The sequence below is a fragment of the Callithrix jacchus genome, chromosome 6, assembly GCF_049354715.1.
Source record: "Callithrix jacchus isolate 240 chromosome 6, calJac240_pri, whole genome shotgun sequence".
Lineage (NCBI taxonomy): Eukaryota > Metazoa > Chordata > Mammalia > Primates > Cebidae > Callithrix > Callithrix jacchus.
Genome location: NC_133507.1, coordinates 3123572 through 3139718, shown reverse-complemented (window position 1 = coordinate 3139718; position 16147 = coordinate 3123572). Strand labels below are relative to the sequence as shown.

Genomic DNA, 16147 nt, shown 5'->3' with positions numbered 1-16147 from the left:
AGGAGGTGCAGATTCCTGGGACTCGGGGAACGTGAGCAGAGGGGAGCAGTTCTGCAGGGAGCAGGGAGAGCCTTCCCTCGGCGGAATTGGGCCTGAGAGCATTTACGTCTCTTTGTGTTTATGCTACACTCGAATGATTATTTTCTGGTCACAAAAAAATACTTATTGTTGAAATTTAAAAATACAGAAAGGCACAAAGAAGAAAAAAATCCTAGTTATTACCATTTACATTTTAGTATATAGTTTTCCAAATGTGTACCTTATGACAACACGCATACACACAAGTTACACTGAAAATAGCATTTTTAGCCTGCTTTATACACAAGACACATTTTAATTATCTGTGTCGACACCATAGTTTACTTTCCTTGCAGCTGTGCCTCCACGCTCTGCCTCCGCGTATAACCTTAATGCGCTCTCCCTTCTGAGAGGCAGGCATCGCTGCAAAGGAGCAGGACCAGACTGGCACCGCACCGGTGTCTCCCAGTGTCAGCTTTTTAACAAATGGCAGTTGTGCAGTAACAGATTCCACAGGGACTTTGGATGTCGACTGTCTTGTCACCGTCATGTCAGTAGCAAATGGCTCAGGCTCCTGTCTGGCTGGCTCTTGGCAGTTCTGTTAAATGAAGGCATTTATGTGGTTGTTTTGGCAAAAGTGCATGGATTACAGAACTTCCTGGTAGTATAAGAACTGGAGCCGGGCGCGGTGGCTCACACCTGTAATCCCAGCACTTTGGGAGGCCGAGGCGGGCGGATCACAAGGTCTCGAGATCGAGACCATCCTGGTCAACATGGTGAAACCCCGTCTCTACTAAAAATACAAAAAATTAGCTGGGCATGGTGGTGCGTGCCTGTAATCCCAGCTAATCAGGAGGCTGAGGCAGGAGAATTGCCTGAACCCAGGAGGCGGAGGTTGCGGTGAGCCGAGATGGCGCTATTGCACTCCAGCCCGGGTAACAAGAGCGAAACTCTGTCTCAAAAAGAAAAAAAAAAAAAGAACTGGTAAGCACATATGCAGACACACACATTCTTCTGTGACAATAAAGCGGAGTTCTCAAAATCAACACACACCGCATATTCTTTCTTGCAACAGGTGTGGGAAACACAAGCTTTCTCACCCCAGGGACTTCCCCTGGATGAGTCTCTGTCTCCGTGCAGATGCTGGTGAATGTGCTGGAAGGTGTGGTATCACACTGACCTCCTTCATCCCAGCATCGCATGTGGTTTTCTCTCATGATTTAATTATTTCTAAAACTGCCCCGCAGTTCTCATCACCGAGTGTGTACTCGTCACTTTCTAACAGAGGACGATGCCACAGCATGGAGAGGAGACACGTATCGCCTGCTTTCCATCCTTTCACTAAACTTAGGTTTTTCTCTCAGGATGTTGTACTCCGAGCAGCAGGAGGCTGGGAATTTAGCCTCCTCCCCGAGGAGTGCAGTGGCAGAGACCCGGTCTGGGGAGCAGGTGCCTTCCTCCTGGCTCTGCCTCTTCTGACTTCCTCTTCCACACCAACCCCAGTTTTCAGGCACAGATGCCTGATCCCTTATCTGCATGCAGAGACCGAGCTTCTCCTGGCTGCAGGATTTCCCCCAGGACTCCCTTCCCTTCCTGGACAAGTCTCCCGTTTCCAGCAGTTCAGCCCAACGTGGATCACCGCATCTTATCAACAGCCACCATATGGTCAGCCTGGCAGGTTGCAGACCTTGCATTCTGAAACACTCCAGTCCATCAAGTGCAGTTCCCAGCAAAATACAGCCAGTCGGCTCATGCGAACTCATGACACAGTGTTCTTTCACGATTCTCAGTGGGCACCGTCACACAGAGCAGCATTCTGGTGTCTACGTGTCTTCTCCTCATGTTTGTCATGAAGTTCAGCAAATATTTATTGAGCCCAACTCTGTAGAGCTCCAGGCTTAGTGTTGCTGAGGATTCTGAGGTTCATCGGGGAAGCCTCTGCCCTTCAGGAACATCTAGTGCAGGAAGCAGGTAAGATGTGTCCACAGACATCTGGTCAGCCGGACAAAATCACCGTGCCTCTGTTGTATTTTTGCAGATCAGAAAAGATTGAATCTTTTAGCAGAGAGATGATAAGCTAATTGCCTACCTTTGCGCTCACACCTTACTCATCTTTGGACTTTGAAGCCACGGCTGCTGAGCTGGAAGCTCGGGTAGTCTTAGGACAAGGACCTCTGCGCAAACTATGAAACTAGAATGGGCGTTTGCCTCCTCATTGTCCGGAGCTCTGTGTGCACATTTCATTTTTGTATCTTCTGGGAGGGACCAATAACTACAAGGTACTGATTTCTCTTTGCATGTTTTTCAAATCTGGAACCAGTTTCCAAATAATCAGTCAATCAATCATCAGAAAAAGGACAAGTTTCAGATCCTGTCCACCTTCTTTTTGTATTCATTGTTTTCCTATAGCTGTATGTGTCCGGCTCTACATGAAAGCCCTTGTGAACTATATGAATGTGCTTTCTTTTTCTTTGTTCTTCTTTCTTTTTGTTTTTTTGAGACTGAGTCTCACTCTGCTGCCCAGGCTGGAGTGCAGTGGGCTGATCTTGGCTCACTGCAACCTCTCTCTCCTGGGTTCAAGCAATACTCCTCAGCCTCCTGAGTAGCTGGGACTACAGGCATGGGCCACCACACCTGGATAATATTTTTGTATTTTTAGTAGAGACAGTGTTTCACCATGTTGGCCAGGCTGGTCTTGAACTCCAGGTGATCCTTCTGCTTCGGCCTCCCAGAGTGCTGGGATTACAGGTGTGAGCCACCACATCCAGCCCGGAATGCGTTTCTTGGGTCAGTTCTGTGATCTCTGGTGGGCAGATACTTGGAGATGCTGGCCCACGGCCTGGCACATAAGAAATGGAAAGGCAGAGGAAGCTGCCTGGGAAGCCTGCAGATACTTTGAGGCAAGAGTGTGGGCTCCTAGGGACCCTGGGCACTTGGGGCTTAGAAAGAGAGGCCTATTTCTCTGGGGCAGGCCAAACTGTAGAGGGTAAAAAGGGTAGGAAGAAAACGTCCTTCTCTGTAGACACAGCTCACCTCATTCACAACTTTTCCTGAGGCACAGAAAAATTTTATTCAGTTATTTTTACCACCTCTCCTTCCCTCCCTTCCACCCTCCATCCCTTTCCTTCCTTTTTGTCCCTCCATTTCTCTTTTATTTTTTTCTTCTTGTCTCTCCTTCCTTCTTCCAACCCCTCCCAATCTTTTGTCTTTCAAGATTGCAGCTTTAATTATTACATTCTGTAAAATTTCCGTTCTCCCTACAGCAGAGATACTTAACTAGAGCAGTTCTGCCTCCCACCCACCCAGTGCCTGCTGAGAAGACATTGGCAGTGACCACAGCTCTTCTGCTGCAGCAGCCCGGGGGGGCGGGTGCTACTGGCAGGCAGTAGGCGGGCTGAGGCCAGGCAGCCACTCAACAGCCTGAACATGCAGGAAAGGTCCCTCCCTAAAGAAGTATCTGCTTAGAATTGACTTGGCTATGCAGGGCTCTCTTTTGGTTCCATATGAAGTTCATGGTGGTTTTTTCCAGTTCTGCAAAGAAGGTCATTGGTAGCTTGATGGGGATAGTGTTGAGTCTGTAAATTACTTTGGGCAGTATGGCCATTTTCACGATATTGATTCTTCCTAACCATGAACATGGAATGTTTCTCCATCTGTTTGTGTCCTCTCTGATTTCGTTGAGCAGTGGTTTGTAGTTCTCCTTGAAGAGGTCTCTTACATTCCTTGTGAGTTGTATTCCAAGGTATTTTATTCTTTTTGTAGCAATTGCGAATGGCAGTTGGCTCTTGATTTGGCTTTCTTTAAGTCTGTTGTTGGTGTATAGGAATGCTTGTGATTTTTGCACATTGATTTTATATCCTGAGACTTTGCTGAAGCTGCTTATCAGTTTCAGGAGTTTTTGGGCTGAGGCGATGGGGTCTTCTAGGTATACTATCATGTCGTCTGCAAATAGAGACAATTTGGCTTCCACCTTTCCTATTTGAATACCCTTTATTTCTTTTTCTTGCCTGATTGCTCTGGCTAGAACTTCCAGCACTATATTGAATAGGATGGTGAGAGAGGGCATCCTTGTCTAGTGCCGGATTTCAAAGGGAATGCTTCCAGTTTTTGCCCATTCAGTATGATATTGGCTGTTGGTTTGTTGTAAATAACTTTTATTATTTTGAGATACATTCCATCAATACCGAGTTTATTGAGGGTTTTTAGCATAAAGGGCCGCTGCATTTGGTCAAAGGCCTTCTCTGCATCAATTGAGATAATCATGTGGCTTTTGTTTTTGGTTCTGTCTATGTGGTGAATTACGCTGATAGACTTGCGTATGTTGAACCAGCCTTGCATCCCCGGGATGAATCCTACTTGATCATGATGGATAAGTTTTTTGATTTGCTGTTGCACTTGGCTTGCCAGTATTTTATTGAAGATTTTTGCATTTATGTTCATCATGGATATTGGCCTAAAATTTTCTTTTCTTGCTGAGTCTCTGCTGGGTGTTGGTATCAGGATGATATTGGTCTCATAAAATGATTTGGGAAGGATTCCCTCTTTTTGGATTATTTGGAATCAAACACCGCATATTTTCACTCATAGGCAGGTGTTGAACAATGAGAACACGTGGACACGGAAGGGAGCACTATACACTGGGGTCTGTTGGGGGGAAATAGGGAAGGGACAGCAGGGGGTGGGGAGTTGGAGAGATAGCATGGGGAGAAATTCCAGATATAGGTGATGGGGAGGAAGGCAGCACATCACACTGCCATGTGTGTACCTATGCAACAATCTTGCATGTTCTTCACATGTACCTCAAGACCTAAAATGCAATAAAAAAAAGAAGTATCTGGCCCCAAATGTCATATGATCAAGGATTCGAGACATGCCCTGGAGAATAAGGATATCCTCGATAAATGACATTACAATAACATTACGAGCCTGCTGTCATTATTAGCTGTTTTTTTCTATTTTGTTTTTCAAACTGTATCCAGCTTTATTAAAGATACTTTCCATAAACAATCATGATATTTCAGGCAGGACACGGGCAGACAATCATTAACAGTATACAACAACTTTCAAACTCCCTTCTTTGATCTACTACCAAAAATAAGAACGCCACTGTAAAACCCACTGAAGTCTTCATCCGATGCCCTGAACAGGGAAGCTTTAGAGGGAGGGTTGACATTTCACATTTAGCATGTTGTTTAACTTTTCATGAGCCGACCCTGACTTTCAGGAACTGGAATGAAAACGGCAGAATTTATCTGAAGATCCACAATCTAGAAATGGAAGCACTGCTCTTTTGACAGGTGCCATCTCAGGGGCATCACTGGCAAGACCAGATTGCCTGACACACTGGTAACCAGTGACTGGGGTCAGGTCCCAGGAGATGTCTGGGCTTAAGGGAGTTAAGTCTATGCGGAAAGACGGAAAGGGAGAAGAGGACATAAAAGCAAATTTGTTTTCCATACCACAAGGCTTTTGTGTGCCAAGGTGGCCGTGTGTGTCAAAGTCAGGGAATCCCTCCTCCTGGGAGCCCAGAGGAAGTCTCTCAGAACTAAAAGGGAAAGGCGTTTCCCCACATCAATCCAGCTTTGGAGACATTCTATTAGTGACATCTGCCCCTTCTCCAAAAACAACAATGAAGTGTTCTGTGTGCTAACAACATAGCTAAAAAAAAAAAGGTAAAACAAAATCCTGCATTTTTATAAAACTTGATAAAAATAGTATTTCAAACTGTACAGTCACCAGAAGTACCCAGTTATCAAGACGCACACACTTCACTCGGCATCTCCAGCACCTTCGGCGTCCTGCGCCTGGTCTGTTTGGGTGTCTCCCTTTCCTGCAGGGTTATTCCCTTCCTTGCCGGCATCAGCTTTTCCCTCTTTCCCTTTTGGTACCGTCTCTCTCTTCTTTGCAGGCGCCTTTTTAGGCGTGGGCTCTGGTGTGGAGGAGCAGGTTTAGCAGACAGCCTCGCGGACCTTCTCTGTGGTTCTCCTTCACCCTGGCTCTATCTCCTTCAGCGTCCCCTTCCGCCTTTCCCCTGGGCATGCTGGCGACGGCGACGGGACGTAGGCGCTGGGCACGGGATGCAGCGGCGCATGGGCTTCAGTCAGCCCAGGGGTCGTTCTCGCCTCCTCTTCTTCACAATACTCCCGTTTCTTCCTTCTTAACTCTCCTATTCCTTTTTTATCAAATGTGTTATAAGAAGAGAAGGAATCAAAAGAAAAAAAAAACTGTCACAACAAAGTCCTGGGTAACATACAGGCAGGGTTAGGCCTGAGTGATTTGGAGTTACTGTAATTTTCTTATTTTAAATTTTTGTTAATATGCTCTGAAAACACGGGAAGAGAAGATTCAGTCTTAAAAAATACTGAATGTCGGCCAGGTGTGGTGGCTCACGCCTGTAATCTCAGCACTTTGGGAGGCCAAGGCGGGTGGATCACCTGAGGTCAGGAGTTCAAGACCAGCCTGGCCAACATGGTGAAACTCCATCTCTACTAAAAATACAAAAATTAGATGGACATGGTGGTGGGTGCTGGTAGCCCCAGCTACTCAGGAGGCTGGGACGGGAGAATTGCTTGAATCAGGGAGGCAGAGGTTGCAGTGAGCCAAGAGCACGTCCCTGTACTCCAGCCTGGGCAACAGAGAGAAACTTTGTCTCAAAAAAACAAAAATAAAACCTGAATGTCAATATCTCAGGACCTAATTTTGAAGATATGCTCTCTGTTTTTTTTAAAGCCAAATTGACTTGGACATTAGGAAGAAGAAGTACTTTGTTAGTTTTTAAATAAGAGATTTGACGAAGTTGTCATCAAGATGATTTTAAAAAGAATTTCAGCCTTCCTTAAACCTGTTGCAGGTTTCAGCACTGAAAGTCTCCTGTTTGCTAGGACAAGCAAAGTCTCTACTCGTTCAAGTAAATTGGAAATTCTTGCAGAATTCACATGTGGTAAATTAACATACGAAAAATGACAAAACGAAATGATTCAAGAAGTGTAAGAACACTCAATATAGTAGACAATATATGTGTAGTAACAGAGTCTTCTAGTGCCAGTCAAGGTGAAGCAGCCCTTTTGCTCCTGGTTTCCTCTTAGGACCAGAAATCCCTGGCAAAACAAGCCAGCTCAGGTATAGAAGGCTGATTCAGCTTTCAGAATCAATCTTTGTAATCTACCATATTGCTAGCAAAAGAAACAGAAATCATACAGCTGTATCATTCGATGTGAAAACTTATTTGATGAAATATAATATTATTCATGATAAAAACTCTCAACAAGCTAAGAATGGGGAAAACTTCCTCAGCTTGATACTAAGCATCTCCGAAATGCACACACAACTGCAGTTGACATCAAACTTGATGGTGAAAGACGGAGGCCCAGGAACAAGCCCAGGGCGTGTCCTTTCACCGTCACCTTCAACATCACATTGGAAGTCCTGGACCCTGCATGTGGCAAGAATAAGCAATAAAAGGCATGCAGACTGGCAAGAAGGAAGTAAGTGTCCCGATCTACAGATAACCTGATTGTCTACATAAAATCACAAGGAATCTCCCAGGTAGTCCTCGGACTCATGAGTTCAGCAAGGTCTCTGGATAAAAGATTATTATGTAAATTTGGTTACATTTGTATATAATGTAAGAGACTTAACTTCGTCAGATCTCTTATATTTGTATATAATAACAAAAATAATATGAAAACCAAAATTAAAAAAATTATATATACACACACACACACACACACACACACAGACACACACACACATTAAGTTCTGGGGCACAGTGCAGGTGGTGCAGGTTTGTTACAGAGGTATACACGTGCCATGGTGGGGGTTTGCTGCACCCATTGCCCTGTCATCTGCATTAGGTATTTCTCCTAATGCTATCTTTCCCCAATCCCCTACCTTGTGCTCTTCCTCCCCTTGCCCCTCACCTCCAGGCGCCGGTGTGAAATGTTCCCCTCTCTGTGTCCGTGTGTTCTTGTTGTTCAACACCCACTTATGAGTGAGAACATGCAGTGTTTGGTTTTCTGTTCTTGTGTCAGTTTGCTGAGAATGATGGTTTCTAGTTTCATCCATGTCCTTGGAAAGGAAAAGTTTCATAATATTTAAGCAAGTTTATGAATTTTTGTTGGGCCGCAGTCAAAGCCGTCCCGGGCCACAAGTTGGACAGGCTTTCCCTGGATGCTAACGACACATCCTATACAAACATCAACTAAAAATGAAATACAGAACGTAGACCATGTCCGGCTTCTCTGCATACATGTGAACCAAGCCACGCCATCACGGGCTCCCTGACGTGGGATGGCTTCCGAAGTGGATCAGCACTCCTGAGCTCCGTGTTTCAGCAGAGCCCAGGAGTCCCATTACACACACGGGCTGTGGCATGTCAGGAGCGGGGAGAGCCAGTGAATTCATTTCAGTCTTCAGGACATAACATTCTGAAAATTGCCCTGTTCTGCCCAGTTTTAGAAATGAGTTTGGTTTTTGTTATGACTTGCTTCTCTCTTTGAGGGTTTGGAAATAACTGCTCAGGATTTCCACACGGGAGCTGGAAATTCAAACTGGGCTCTAAAAACTGGTGAGAAGGCCTGTTCCTTCTTATGAGAGGTGTTCAGATAAATGCCGGGACTCCATGATAATAACAAAACTGATCATAATACTAGTATTAAATTCTGAGAAAATTGTATTTGGTGACCACCTCTGTGCTTTTGGCTCACGGGGAGAGAGGATTTTATATCATGGTCATGGAACTGCATTTGTTACTCAAAGTCTATTTGGTAAATGTGTGGGATCTTTTCGTTTTCACATAACTATAAACAAGTTGCTTTCTTCACTTTGTGCTACAGGAATATGATGCTACGGGGTGAATAACACTATTTCTACCGTATAACTAGGAGCTTATTTCTCTTAATAAAAGTGCTGACAGGTAATAATACATTTTAATACCCACCGAGTGTCATATGTGTGCTTGTTAATACCTTATTTCCCAACATAAGTATATAATCTCTGTGTGTTGGTACTTTTCCTTCCAGAGCAGTCCCCGAAGTACGGCCCACATTAAAAATTAACCATGTCTCAAATATTGAAAATTCCAGGAAGAAGAAATAAAACCATCACTGATAAAAAGGATGTAGCTCTATTTCTAGAAAACACTTTCTTTCATTGTTGTGGATTATTATCCTATAAAAGGTTTAAAACTTGGATTCTCCCTTCAGCATTCAGGTTTGGGAATTATGACATTAGTCTTAGTCTGACTCTTTCTTGGTTCTCACTGAATTTGGGAGATTTTTTTTTTTTTTTTTTTTTGAGACGGAGTTTTGCTCTCGTTACCCAGGCTGGAGTGCAATGGCGCGATCTCGGCTCACCGCAACCTCCGCTTCCTGGGTTCAGGCAATTCTCCTGTTTCAGCCTCCCGAGTAGCTGGGACTTCAGGCATATACCAGTATGCCCAGCTAATTTTTTTTGTGTGTGTATGTATGTATGTATGTATATACATATATATATATATATATATATATATATATATATATATATATATATATATTTTTTTTTTTTTTAAGTAGAGACTGGGTTTCACTTTGTTGACCAGGATGGTCTCGATCTCTTGACCTCATGATCCACCCACCTCGGTCTCCTAAAATGCTGGGATTACAGACGTGAGCCACCACGGCCAGCCCAAATTTCGAAGTTTTAATAGGCATGGTGCTCTCTATGAAACTGGTGCTGGAGTAGCACACTCTGCCATGCTTCACAGGTTCCTGGCCTGCCCAGAAGCCTCACCTCTTCTTTGTATCGTATCTGCCTGTACGCATTTTTTCCGTGTACTGACAACCCAGGAATGACTCCGTTTTTTGTTCAAGTGTTGGTAATGTTTAAAAGTTAAATCCTTTGCAGTTGGAGCCTCTAGTGAAATGCCACCCCCCAGGGACAGTGAAAGTAGGAGTGTCTGAACCACGGACCCCTGGGGATCCCCACCACAGGCCCGCCCAGGGTCCTCAGCAGGTCCAGCAAGGGTGGCCAGGGGATCCCCACCGCAGGCCTGCCCAGGGTCCACAGCAGGTCCAGCGAGGGTGGCCAGGGGGTCCCCACTGCAGGCACTCCCAGGGTCCTCAGCAGGTCCAGCGAGGATCCACAGCAGGTCCAGCGAGGGTGGCCAGCTGCGGGTGATTGGAAGCAACAGAACCACCTTTATACCGCAGGCCCGCCCAGGGTCCTCAGCAGGTCCAGCTGCGGGGGATTGGAAGCAACAGAACCACCTTTATAAATACCAAAGCTTTTTTAGGGACCGTGGAGAATAGAAAAGTAAAATTAATCCCTCCCGTTTCGCTTTAAATGCTTTTTCACTTTTAAAATTACAAACATTTTACACGTCCACTGTAACAAGCGTACGATACAATGGTCTATTAAAGGCAGTGAATTTACCTCTCCATTCCTTGTTCTCTCCTACCCACCCCAGGTGACAGGTAGCAATAGCCTGGGGTATAACCACCCACAGTTTTCTAGCTGCTCTTATAAATGCCTCCACTATAGAATTATACACCTTTCGAATGACTGCCTTTTAAATGTTCTTTTGACCTATCTGTTTTCCATGGGGAGGATTTTCTTTAGTTCGTGGGAAGGTAAATAAGCACTTATATTAATGAACAGAAGGCTAGCTCAGCCAGAACCCTACGGAACTGTGCCGCTCAATATTTGGAAACTGCCAAGGTGAGGTAGTTTCATTGTACCTTGTTTATAGAGGTCATGGAAAATGAAATGTCCTTTGCCTTTTAGTGTTTCAGGAAGAGAAAATTCACTCCTAATGAAATGTGAAGTCACTTAAAAAATATTAGCTCCTATTTTTAGGATGTTTAATTATTCCACCTCAAAACGATTTCACTGATTTTTTTTTTCTATGTCACATTTTCTCATTTTTGTTCATGGCCATTGGCTGAATCAGTGGTATGAGCCAGGACACAGGACGTTCAGTTGACCAAGTGCCGCTGCCTTCCAGAGGCGTGGCATCAGTCTGTCACGGCCTAGCGGTGCTGTGGTTTTTGGGTACGAATGTGGATGCTACATACAAGACCTACCCAGTCTTGGTAGGATGTGGACTTGAAGAATTTGTTTGTTTATGGGTTGGTTTGTTGTAGTTTCGTGAATGGGTTTTACTGAAACTACTCTCATTCACTCACTCCTCACTCACAAGGAAACACTGGCATGTGCGATGTGTAGTGACATGCTATGCGTTTGTTGCACAGGGCATGGCTTCAGTCTCCTGACCTCAGTGGGTGTCTTCCTGTAACGTTTTCATTTGCCTCATGATACTTTAAAGGAGCTGATCTGCATAGGTAGGAACAAAAGCCCCAGGTGCTGTTTGTTTCCTCAGCTGAATGGAAGACAGACTCTGCAGGACTCTGAATGACACCTGCCTGGGATCACACAAGACAGAGAAAGCCATGGTGGTGAATCAGAGCGTTTCCTTCCACTGTTGTCTACATAGAACTATACGTTCTTAAAACTTTTAAAAAGAATCAGGAGAACCAGAGGAAACAGAGTAATTTGATATTAAATGGCACATATAAGCCCTCACATGTCAATAATCACTTTCAGGGTAAATAATCAAAATACAACAATCAAAAACTAGAGATTGGCAGAGTGGATTAAAACATTAAAAAAAATTTAAATGACTCAACTATATGCAGTTTACAAGAAGCCCACTAAAAATAAATAACTTAGGTGGTTGAAAGTAAGAGAATGGAAAAAGATATACCATGCAAATATTAATTAGAATTTTAAAAGCAGGAGAGGCTATGGTAATACCCAATGATTTAAAATTTAGAGTAAGAAAACTATTAGAGGTGAAGAGCAGTGTCACATAATGATAGGATAGATTCACCAGGAAGACACAGTGACCCTAAATGTGTATGCATCAAGCAGCAGAGCCTCAAAATACACGAAGCACAATCTGATGAAACTGAAAAAAGAAATGTATCAGTCTGTAATAAACGTGGAAAAAGTACAGTAGTATATGCCTCCGGAATTGTCGAGCAGATTTCATCAGCCAATCAACCAAGGAGATCTAGGTTACATGTGTGGGATACTCCATCCAAGAACAGCAGAATACACTTTCTTTTATTGCATTTTAGGTTTTGGGGTACATGTGCAGAACATGTAAGACAGTTGCGTAGGTACACACATGGCAGTGTGTTTTGCTTCCTTTCTCCCCTTCACCCACATTTGGCATTTCTCCCCAGGCCATCCCTCCCCAGCTCCCCTGCCCCACCACTGGCCCTCCCCATTTCCCCACAATAGACCCCAGTGTTTAGTACTCCCCTCCCTGTGTCCATGTGTTCTCACTTTTCATCACCCGCCTATGAGTGAGAATATGCGGTGTTTCATTTTCTGTTCTTGTGTCAGTTTGCTGAGAATGATGTTCTCCAGATTCATCCATGTCCCTACAAAGGACACGAACTCATCATTTTTGATTGCTGCATAATATTCCATGGTATATATGTGCCACATTTTCCCAATCCAGTCTATCATAGATGGGCATTTGGGTTGGTTCCAGGTCTTTGCTATTGTAAACAGTGCTGCAATGAACATTCGTGTGCATGTGTCCTTATAGTAGAATGATTTATAGTCCTTTGGATATATACCCAGTAATGGGATTGCTGGGTCAAATGGAATTTCTATTTCTAAGGCCTTGAGGAATCGCCACACTGTCTTCCACAATGGTTGAACTAATTTACACTCCCACCAACAGTGTAAAAGTGTTCCTTTTTCTCCACATCCTCTCCAGCATCTGTTGTCTCCAGATTTTTTAATGATCGCCATTCTAACTGGCGTGAGATGGTATCTCAATGTGGTTTTGATTTGCATCTCTCTAATGACCGGTGACGATGAGCATTTTTTCATATGATTGTTGGCCTCATATATGTCTTCTTTCGTAAAGTGTCTGTTCATATCCTTTGCCCATTTTTGAATGGGCTTGTTTTTTTCCTGTAAATCTGATTGAGTTCTTTGTAAATTCTGGATATCAGCCCTTTTTTCAGATGGGTAAACTGCAAACATTCTTTCCCGTTCTGTTGGTTGCTGATTCACTCTAGTGACTTTCTTTTTCTGTATAGAAGCTCTGGAGTTTCATTAGGTCCCATTTGTCTATTTTGGCTTTTGTTGCCAATGCTTTTGGTGTTTTGTTCATGAAGTCCTTGCCTACTCCTATGTCCTGGATGGTTTTGCCTAGATTTTCTTCTAGGGTTTTTATGATGTCAGGTCTTATGTTTAAGTCTTTAATCCATTTGGAGTTAATTTTAGTGTAAGGTGTTAGGAAGGGGTCCAGTTTCTGCTTTCTGCACATGGCTAGCCGGTTTTCCCAACACCATTTATTAAACAGGGAATCTTTTTCCCATTGCTTGTTTTTGTTCAGGTTTATCAAAGATTGAATGGTTGTATGTATGTTGTGTTGCCTCCAGTGCCTCTGTTTTGTTCCATTGGTCTATATCTCTGTTTTGGTACCAGTACCATGCTGTTTTGATTTCTGTAGCCTTGTAGTATAATTTGAAGTCCAGTAATGTGATGCCCCCCGCTGTGTTCTTTTTGCTTAGAATTGACTTGGCTATGCGGGCTCTCTTTTGGTTCCATATGAAGTTCATGGTGCTTTTTTCCAGTTCTGTGAAGAAAGCCAATTGTAGCTTGATGGGGATAACATTGATTCTGTAAATTACTTTGGGCAGTATAGCCATTTTCACGATATTAATTCTTCCTAACCATGAAGAATTTCTCCATCTGTTTGTGTCCTCTCTGATTTCGTTGAGCAGTGGTTTGTAATTTTCCTTGAAGAGGTCCCTTACGTTCCTTGTGAGTTGTATTCCAAGGTATTTTATTCTCTTTGTAGCAATTGTGAATGGCAGTTCGTTCTTGATTTGGCTTTCTTTAAGTCTGTTATTGGTGTAGATGAATGCTTGTGATTTTTCCACATTGATGTTATATCCTGAGACTTTGCTGAAGTTGCTTATCAGTTTCAGGAGTTTTTGGGCTGAGGCGATGGGGTCTTCTAGGTATACTATCATGTTGTCTGCAAATGGAGACAATTTGCCTTCCTCCTTTCCTATTTGAATGCCCTTTATTTCTTTTTCTTGCCTGATTGCTCTGGCTAGAACTTCCAGTACTATATTGAATAGGAGTGGTGAGAGAGGGCATCCTTGTCTAGTGCCAGATTTCAAAGGGAATGCTTCCAGTTTTTGCCCATTCAGTATGATATTGGCTGTTGGTTTGTCGTAAATAGCTTTTATTACTTTGAGATATGTTCCATCGATACCGAGTTTATTGAGGATTTTTAGCATAAAGGCTGTTGAATTTTGTCAAATGCCTTCTCTGCGTCAATTGAGATAATCATGTGGTTTTTGTTTTTGGTTCTGTTTATGTGGTGAATTATGTTTATAGACTTGTGTATGTTGAACCAGCCTTGCATCCGCAGGATGAATCCTACTTGATCATGATGGGGAAGTTTTTTGATTTGCTGTTGCAATCGGCTTGCCAATATTTTATTGAAGATTTTTGCATCTATGTTCATCATAGATATTGGCCTGAAGTTTTCTTTTCTTGTTGAGTCTCTGCTGGGTTTTGGTATCAGGATGATGTTGGTCTCATACAATGATTAGGGAAGTATTCCCTCTTTTTGGATTATTTGGAATAGTTTCAGAAGGAATGGTACCAGCTCCTCTTTGTGTGTCTGGTAGAATTCGGCTGTGAACCCATCTGGACCTGGACTTTTTTTGTGTGGTAGGCTCTTAATTGCTGCCTCGACTTCTGACCTTGTTATTGTTCTATTCATAGTTTCAGCTTCCTCCTGGTTTAGGCTTGGGAGGACACAGGAGTCCAGGAATTTATCCATTTCTTCCAGGTTTACTAGTTTATGTGCATAGAATTGTTTGTAATATTCTCTGATGGTTTATATTTCTGTGGAATCTGTGGTGATTTCCCCTTTATCATTAATTATTGCATCTATTTGGTTCTCTCTTTTCTTTTTTATCAATCTGGCTAGTGGTTTGTCTATTTTGTTGATCTTTTCAAAAAACCAGATCTTGGATTTATTGATTTTTTGAAGGGTTTTTCATGTCTCAGTCTCCTTCAGTTCTGCTCTGATCTTAGTTATTTCTTGTCTTCTGCTAGGTTTTGAGTTTTTTTGGTCTTGGTCCTCTAGCTCTTTCAATTTTAACGATAGGGTGTCAATTTTGGATCTCTCCATTCTTCTCATATGGGCACTTATTGCTATATATTTTCCTCTAGAGACTGCTTTAAATGTGTCCCAGAGGTTCTGGCACATTGTGTCTTCATTCTCATTGGTTTCGAAGAACTTTATTTCTGCCTTCATTTCATTGTTTACCCAGTCAACATTCAAGAGCCAGTTGTTCAGTTTCCATGAAGCTGTGCAGTTCTGGGTTGGTTTCTGAATTCTGAGTTCTAACTTAATTGCACTATGGTCTGAGAGACTGTTTGTTATGATTTCAGTTGTTTTGCATTTGTTTAGCAGTGCTTTACTTTCAATTATGTGGTCAATTTTAGAGTAGGTGTGATGTGGTGCTGAGAAGAATGTATATTCTGTGGATTTGGGGTGGAGAGTTCTGTAAATGTCTATAAGGTTTGCTTGTTTCAGGTCTGAGTTCAAGCCCTGTATATCCTTGTTGATTTTCTGTCTGGTTGATCTGTCTAGTATTGACAGTGGAGTGTTAAAGTCTCCCACTATTATTGTGTGGGAGTCTAAGTCTCTTTGTACGTCATTAAGAACTTGCCTTATGTATCTGGGTGCTCCTGTATTGGGTCCATATATGTTTAGGATCGTTAGCTCTTCTTGTTGTATCGATCCTTTTACCATTATGTAATGTCCTTTTTGTCTCTTTTGATCTTTGTTGCTTTGAAGTCTATTTTATCAGAGATGAGAATTTCAACTCCTGCTTTTTTTTGCTCTCCATTTGTTTGGTAAATCTTCTTCCATCCCTTTATTTTGAGCCTTTGTGTATCTTTGCATGTGAGATGGGTTTCCTGGATACAGCACACTGATGGGTTTTGGTTTTTTATCCAATTTACCAGTCTGTGTCTTTTGATTGGTGCATTTAGTCCATTTACATTTAGGGTTAAAATTGTTATGTGTGAATTTGAT

General features: G+C 42.9%; 1 protein-coding gene across 6 annotated transcripts in view; it reads left to right on the top strand.

Moving 5' to 3' along the window:
- Window positions 1–16147, top strand: part of GABRG3 (gamma-aminobutyric acid type A receptor subunit gamma3) — a 530709-nt gene that overhangs the window by 122872 nt on the left and 391690 nt on the right. The window contains exon 1 of one of the 6 annotated variants that reach the window (XM_054258176.2): window positions 1757–1989. The exons of the other annotated variants lie outside the window; for them this stretch is intronic. The gene's annotated coding sequence lies outside the window, so the exon portion shown is untranslated. Of the gene's footprint in view, window positions 1–1756; window positions 1990–16147 lie in introns of those variants that run through there. 6 annotated transcript variants of the gene reach the window in all.